We start from the raw sequence: 6705 nt of genomic DNA, 5'->3' as shown, positions 1-6705 counted from the left end.
AAAAAAAAAAAAAAAAAAGATTTGTTTAAAGAATACTTTTTCTTTCTCAGAGAGGGTTTTCCCTTACTTCCCCAGGCACTTTCTGGTTCTTGGAACCTAGTTTCATTGCTTGAGATTGTCTGTGCCACCCAGAAGGCTTGAAGAGATATTGCAATTTAGGGGAGAGCTGATTTACCGGTGGGTGTCCCTACCTCTAGAGTGGAGACATTCATCCTTGCTGGTCCAGAGTGCAGGCTGTCTTACTTGATTTCACATCCTTGCCAGGCTCTAAACTCCAACGCTGAGCTAAGCTGTCAAAGTCCTGCCAACCTCTAAACTTCCTCTCTGACTGGGAAACAACCACAGGCAGAGACACCCCAGATATGGCAATCACCTCTCTGGACTTCCGTTTCTGCTGGGTCTTATTCTGGTAATTCCTCATTTCTGATCATCTTTCATGCTTAAGAAGAATTTTTCTGAATTTTGCCCAGTTTTGTTTGTTTTCAGCAGGAACTTTTGTCTTTGTTACCTAATCCATCGGGACTCCAAGTGCAAGTCTGTATTTTCAGTTTTATGTTCAGATTTTTCGTTATTTTTCCATGTGGCCACAGTTGGCACATTTATTGTTGTTGTAAATGGTCACATCATATTCACTTGAGGATGTGCTCACCCTCTTATTGTTGGATTCTTATATTATTTCCAGGGTTTCATATTTATGATTTTGTAATTAACATATTTATGTACATAGCTTTTTCTCTTCTGTTAAATTTTTTCTAAGAATAAATTCCCCCGAAGAGCTTACCGATTCAAAGGATACGAACTTTTCTTTAAATATGTGATGCTTAGTAAAAAAGATTTAAATCATGATACCACATTACCATAAAATAAGGGGTATCAATGTTGACTGTAATTATTTTGATACTTTTCCAGTACTTTTGCCTATATTTGAATTTATTTTCTATTTAGATCACTCCTACCTTGTATTCTGAGGAATGGTTGAGGGACCGGGGGACATGGAGCCCGCGGAAGAGTGGACACGGGATAGGTAGGGATGGGCTTGGTTGTGTTTCTGTCCACTTGGTGTGAAGTCACGTAGCCAGGGGGTCCTCACCATGACTTAGCTTCAGAATCAACAGTGAGTCTTTAACAGGTTCTAGGTGTCATCCACCGAAATTTTGGCTTTGTATTTTGCGGATGAGCCCTCCGAATCAGTATTTTTAAATCTCCCCAGTGATTCTGATGGGAAGTCAGGTTTAGGGACCACTAATATGCTGGTAAGGAGCCCTGGTGGTCCAACGGTTAAGTGCTCGGCTGTTAACCAAAAGGTTGGCAGTTCAAACCCACCCAGCTGCTCCGTGGGAGAAAGACCTGATGATCTGTTCCCCATGAAGATTACAGCCTAGAAAACTCTATGGTGTGGTTCTACTCTGTCACATAAGGTAGCTATGAGACAATAATTGATTCAACAGCACCCAACAACAAAAAAATGTGCTGCTAAGGTCCCTGAGTGGCACAAATGATTTGCACTCAGCAGTTAACTTGAAGGTTGACTGTTTGAACCCACCCAATGGTGCAGTGGAAGAAAGGCCTGGCAATTTGCTTCCATAAAGACGGCAACCAAGAAGGTCCTATGGAGCAGTTGTACTCCGACACACATGGGGTCGCCATGAGTCGGAATCGACTCAGTGCAGTGGGTCCAGTTTTTTAACTTGCTGGTTGCAGAGAGTTAAGTGAACGGATGATTTCCGTGCAAGCATGTGACTGCTGTGCAGCTCCTGGCACATCAGAGCAACACTCTTATTAAAGGAGACAGTGATGCCAGAAGGGAGAAGAGAGCTGAGCAAATTAACACAAATTCATTTCAGTTAGAATCTATGATGGCACAGCCCAGAGGACAAGGAGCTTGGAGCCCGAAGGGTCATCAGGGGAGGCAACTGGCCAACACCCAGGTCTGCTTGCAGTCCCCGAGCTTCTCTAGAAACCCGGGATCTAGTTATGTAGGGGGCTGTGTTTAGAGCCAAGCTTGCCTATTACACGTGGCCCTGAGGTATTGAGATTATTTGTTATTATAGCAAGCTGTGACTTATCTTTATAAAGAGGTGGTCTGGGGCAAGGGAAGGGGAAATGTGTACTTTGTCTTTGACCCCTACCCCTTGGCCACCAGCCTGATAGAAGCCCATCCTGACAATGTTGGGTAAACAACTATGGACTTCCTGCTGTGCAGTTCACTTGGCCCACACCAAAGATGAACTCTTACGAAGAAGTAGAGATTAATTAAGCAAGAGGAAGACCTTCTGATATCACCAACAATGTCCCAGGTCCTGATGGGTCAGGGGTTGTCCTGGGTTGCTGTGAGCTTCTTGGGCCTGTGGGTCTTAAGCAAAGCTAAACAGACATCCTCCAGGAGATGCTGGGCTCTAACTTGTTCTGGAAGAGCGGCTGCATGTTATTTTCCAGTTCTAAGATCTGATGAGTTATATTTCAACCCCAATTAAAATTGAGAAATCCCTCTCGTCGTGGAAGGCGCAGGACTCGGAAAGGCCCTATTTGCTACCTTGGGACAGATGGATGCTTAGACTACTCCTGGCTGAGACTTCTGTCACATATTGGGGTAGGCGGTGGGGCTTCCAACCCCCGAGAAACTCAGAAATTCAGATAATTGTCCGCCTCCCACCCATATGGCCTCAGGCAGATCACTCACTGTGACAATGACAACCAAATCCAGTAGCTCAAGTGTGATTAAAGAAGTTGGTAGGAGGCAAAGTTGGCTGACAGCCCAGAGTCACTTTTAGAGCTAGGACTGGAACGCAGGTTTTCTCTTTCCCCTTCCCTTGCCCCGGACCACCTCTGTATAAAGATAAGTCACAGCTTGCTATGGTAGCAGACAATCTCAATACCTCAGGGCCATAACATGGTAAAAGCCTGCTTCTGCTCAAAAACCAAAAAAAAACCCATTGCTGTCGGGTCAATTCTAACTCATAGCGACCCTATAGGACAGAGTGGAACTGCTCCACAGAGTTTCCAAGGAGTGGCTGGTAGATTCGAACAGCTGACCTTTTGGTTAGCAGCCAAATGCTTAATCACTGCATCACCTGTTCAAATCAGGTCAACAGGGGGAGGACCTACTGCCTGTAGCAATTCAGATTCAGAAAAACCAGATTCCTCTGTCATGTGCTCTTCCATCTTCTCTTCCTGAGCTACTTCTCAGCTTGGCTTTGTTTCTTTGCTAATTAATCTCCAAGCCTCTCTGTACTTATCAGCTTAAGGGGAGCACCCTTCAAGTTTCCTGGCTTGGCGGGAAGGATCCAGCCTTAACCTGAACTCTGCTGCATTGCTGAGTTGCTCTGTTCAAAAAAGCATCTCACGGGCTTTGCTGCTCAAGAGATTTTAAAATCCCAGCTCTTACTGTTTGGGGTCTAAAAATGTTCCAGTATTTTCCAGCTATTGTTGTTGGTTGCTGCAGACTCAGCTCCAACTCATGGTGACCTTATGGATAACAGAACAAAAAGTTACCCGGTGCTGCACCATCCTCACAAGCATTGATATGTTTGAGCCCATTGTTGCAGCCATGGCGTCAATTCCTGTCATGGAGGACTTCCCTCATTTATGATGACCTCCGCTTTACTAAACATGATGTCCTTTTCTACAGATTGGTCTTTCCTGATGACGTGTCCAAAATAAGTCAGCCAACGTATTGCCATCCTCGCACAGAAGGGACAACCTGGTCGTATTTCTTCTAAGACTGATATGTTCATTTTTCTGGCCAAAACCACAAAGCCAAACCCATTGCCGTTGAGTCCATTCCAACTCATAGCGACCCTATAGGAGAGAGTAGAACTGCCCCATGGAGTTTCCAAGCAGTGGCTGGTGGATTCGAACTGCCAACCTTTTGGTTAGCAGCTGAGCTCTTAACCACTGCACAACCTGGGCATGGTATATTCAATATTCTTCTCCAACACCACAATTCAGATGCATCAATTCTCCTTCGATCTTCCTTTTCCATTGTCCAACTTTCACATGCATATTTTCCAACTGTACACAACCCCAAATCCCTGTACTTTCTTTATTCCATCTTATTCCTGCTTGCAAACTGCTAAATTCATCCCTCAACTCTTCCTTTTCCAGTTACACCTAGCCAGACAGTCAATGATAATGAAGACACTCTGTTCAAAATCTGTTTTTCAAGCTCTTCCCTTAGAGCTACAAAGGATGCACCATGGAAATATCTTCCAAGTTATTGGAGGCAACACTTTTACCAAAACAACCCTCCAGCCCTCCAGCCCGCCGTCTGGCTGCTAGGCCAGTGTCTCAGGTCTTAGATTTCTGTTGTAGCAGTGGAGTCCTTGGGTGATGCAAAGGCTTAATGCCCTCAGCTGCTAACCAAAAGTTTGACAGTTCAAGTCCACCCAGAGATGATTCCGGTGAAAGACCTATCGCTCTGCTCCTGAAAGATCAACCATTGACAACACTATGGAGCACAGTTCTACTACGACTCGTGTGGGGTCGCCATGAGTCAGAATCAGCTGTTGTTGCTTTTGTTTGTTTTTTGCTTTTCTAGTACAGCAGCACTGCACCTCTGATACCAATTTATGTATAGGACAGTGCAAGCATTGCCAGCCACTACGATAAAGATCCCCAGTATCTCAGTGTTGTAACTGCACAGGGGATTCATGCTGGTGAAGGTCTGGGGTTCTCCACTGGAAGATGGCACAGGGATCTTAGAGCCCAGTCCTGGGAGGGGACCCTGTCCCTCGGTCCTGTGGCCCCACCAAACTGCAAGAACGGTTTTGAAGAATAGTCCTCTTACATTCTCAGGAAAGAAAATGAAGTCTAGTGAACGTATCACATTTTCTCTCTCTCGATTCCTTGGCAAAAATCATGCTTAAAAAGCGAAAACAATAACAACTTCACCAAGAGATTCTTCTGGAGGTAGGCTACCACCACACTCCCAGTCAGAGGGCCCAGGGACGGGAGGCCCTAGGACACCCCAAGTGCTTCCCTCCTGGACAGGCCTTCCTCTCGGAAGGGGGAGCTCAGGGAAGACTACCTCAGATATCCTGTTGGATTTGGGGGAATCACGGTGAGGGAGAGAGTACAACAAGGCATGGGAGGTGGAGCACAGAGGATGGAACCCACCGGAAATGCTCCGATTCCGCTCAAGGGAAGGCGGGCCCCCTTTCCCAGACCACACTGCGCTTTCAGCAAGGGAATCCTCAGAGGTGGGGGTCAATTCTTGGCCTTGATGTGGTCTACAGCCCTCCCCTCAGCAGATGGGATTTTTGATGGCCTGCTCGATCCTCAAACAAAAACGGTGTCACTGGCATGTGCAGCTGGTCCTCATCAGAAGGACCAGGTTTTCCTGGCACCAACACTCCCACCCAAAGCTAAGCTACCTAAGCTGGGCCCAGATCTCCCCTGGCCCCAGAGATCACAGCCCAGGCTGGGCCCAGACCTCCCCCAGCCCCAGAGATCACAGCCCAGGCTAGGCTCAGACCTCTCCCGGCCCTAGAGAACACAGTCGCAGAGGTGAGAGTCTGAGGCAAAGAATATGTGTCGGAGTCCCTCCAGGCCGGCCCAGAGAGCTGCCCCACTTCCCACGGCCCTCCATGCAGCATTCACCTGGGCCCTCAGGGGAGCAGGCAGGGAGGGGTGGGCCTCAGAGGGACAGGGGACAGCCTAGCCCAAGGGACAAGCCTGGCCTTGAGCCCAGGCTCCTAGGTGGCCCTATCCCCCATTCTCTGCTCTGGGAGGGAGCCCTGAGGCCAGCTCTGGTGGGCTGAGGAGTCAAGTCCCAGCAGGTAGGGTGGGGGTGGGGTGGGAAAGCAGGTGCCTGCAGCTCCCAGGTGCCACCCAGAGCCAGGCAGCAGAGCCCTGTCCTAGGTGGGTGTCCCACGGACCCACACTGTACTGAAAAGATGCAGCAGCACCTTCCTCATGAGTAGAAGATTGGCTTGTCAGCTGTTTGCAGGGAACAGCTGGCACCAAGCATTGACTCTGCTGTGACTGGAGGCCGAAATGTCCTTATTTAACGTCCCCCTTTTCCATGAGTTTTCTAGGCCAAATGTGACCTTTTTAAAGACGTGTGTGAATTTTGTGAGTGGGTCACAGGGAATACAGAGGACTTGGGGGTGAAACAGAGCATCCAACTGCATCAATTAAAGGAGGAGAGTTGGGGCTCAAGGTTGGAAATCCATGGGAAAAGCCACTTAACCTCTCTGGACATTAGTAATTACATCTGCCAGATGGACATTCTAATTCTTCTCACTCACCAAATTCATGGGAATCCTCCACTTAGCTGTCGGTATGTCTTACTGTGGTGGCTTTTGTGTTGCTGTGATGCTGGAAGCTATGCCACCAGTATTTCAAACACCAGCAGGGTAACCCCTGGTGGACAGATTTCAGTGGAGCTTCCAGACTAAGACAGAGTAGGAAAAAGGTCCTGGTGATCTACTTCTGAAAATCAGCTAATGAAAACCCAATGGATCACAACAGAGTATTTCCAATATAGTGTTGGAAGATGATCCCTCTAGGTTGGAAGGCACTCAGAATACGCAGGGGCTGCAACAATGGACTGAAGCATACCATTGATTGTGAAGATGGCGCAGGACCGGGCAACGTTTCGTTCTGTTGTACCTGGGGTTGCCATGAGTCAGAGCCTACTCAGAGCCAACTCAACCCCAACTAACAAGTTAGATATGAAAATATGCTGAAAAAGACTGCATACAA

This window comes from Trichechus manatus, unplaced genomic scaffold (assembly GCF_000243295.1).
Source record: "Trichechus manatus latirostris isolate Lorelei unplaced genomic scaffold, TriManLat1.0 scaffold00214, whole genome shotgun sequence".
Lineage (NCBI taxonomy): Eukaryota > Metazoa > Chordata > Mammalia > Sirenia > Trichechidae > Trichechus > Trichechus manatus.
This window is presented reverse-complemented; position numbering follows the sequence as displayed.